Raw genomic sequence first — 1308 nt, 5'->3', positions numbered from 1 at the left:
GGTAGTTATACGTAGTTTGTTTTAAATTATTATTGATCACATTATATAGTAGCCTACATATTTCTTAATTTAAGCTCCAGTATATATGAATATCTTTGGTGTGTTTTTTAGGTATATTTGTTATAGCGCTTTTATTTTGAAGGCAGGGCTGGCTTGACTGTGTTTTCTGAAGTGGGGGCTGGCCTGACCGCAGTCTGTTTACCGTGTTTCCTGACATGAAACGTTTTATTTCACCTTGCTATGTGTTTTTAAAATATATTAAAAAACGATTGAATATTTCTTCTTTTAAATCAAAGTAGGTGATATTGCAGTTTGTTATACCCGTGGAAGGAGATAACCCCGAGAAGTGCGGGGGACTGTTGGGTAATGGTCTGCTCTTTTAAGAGGCGAGCAGAGTGGCGCAGCGGAAGCGTGCTGGGCCCATAACCCAGAGGTCGATGGATCGAAACCATCCTCTGCTATTTGTATAATCTTTGGGTCAGCAGGGTCTTTGTCCTTCCCATCCTTATTCAGAAGGAAACATGTGCACAACACTAAGCGTCCATTATCGAAAATGTTAAATTGCTTAACTCTTTAGTGCTAAAGTGGACACTATATTGGGTCGATCTCAAGTTACTTATTTGTCATTTCCTCGGTCCTCGGTCTCACCGGACGTTGATTTTTAGGATATCAGACTTCCAGCAATCAAAGGGAAACTCCGTAGGTGGGAAAACGGGGCCACCCTGCCTGTACCAAGAGCCTTTCAAACGACCTTGAGAAGATATATACTTCAATGTATCTGTGGATCAGGAATACTTAAAAAGAGAGATCATGTATAAACCATTAGAAAAAGGAGGGAGAGCAGTTCCAGAGCTGGGAGTCAAACTGGATTCTGGAAGCCCTATTTTTAACACCGATTCTAAATGCTGTGTTATCTGAAAAGAACAACAGCCTCTGGACAAACTTTGCAACATTTTGGGTGGGCCAAAAGTTTATTTCTGGTATGGGCAAAAGAGCCCCTCTGAAAAACCCTCTGTCGGCTTTGTGAACAGAAGTTGTGTTGAAAAAAGCCTCGCACCTCTGACTACAAGCCTAATACCAAAAGGGACATGAGCAGAACTAAAATGCATGCATGTATGGAAAAATGGAAACTCACCATTGCTTTTTAATTCCCATAAGGATTTGGCATGGAAAACAGCACATAGTTGTCTCCCTACGAAAGCGTGAAAATGCCCCATACTCAATTGTCCTTTTGAGGAAAATGTGGCTGATCTTCTTTGGTATTGTTCCTGTGTGAAAAGTGTGTGGGGGACCGTAAGACCATGGTTA

The 1308-nt window shown here is 41.3% G+C and overlaps 1 non-coding gene across 1 annotated transcript; it reads left to right on the top strand.

Moving 5' to 3' along the window:
* The first annotated feature begins 389 nt into the window (after positions 1-389).
* On the top strand, positions 390-461 carry trnam-cau (transfer RNA methionine (anticodon CAU)). Its single transcript has one exon. It is a non-coding gene; the product is annotated as a tRNA-Met (tRNA).
* Positions 462-1308: the final 847 nt, after the last annotated feature.

The sequence above is a fragment of the Pseudochaenichthys georgianus genome, chromosome 10 (genome assembly GCF_902827115.2).
Source record: "Pseudochaenichthys georgianus chromosome 10, fPseGeo1.2, whole genome shotgun sequence".
In the NCBI taxonomy this organism is placed as follows: Eukaryota; Metazoa; Chordata; class Actinopteri; order Perciformes; family Channichthyidae; genus Pseudochaenichthys; species Pseudochaenichthys georgianus.
The sequence above is the reverse complement of the archived record's forward strand: the minus strand, read 5'-3'. Positions and strand labels throughout refer to the sequence as shown.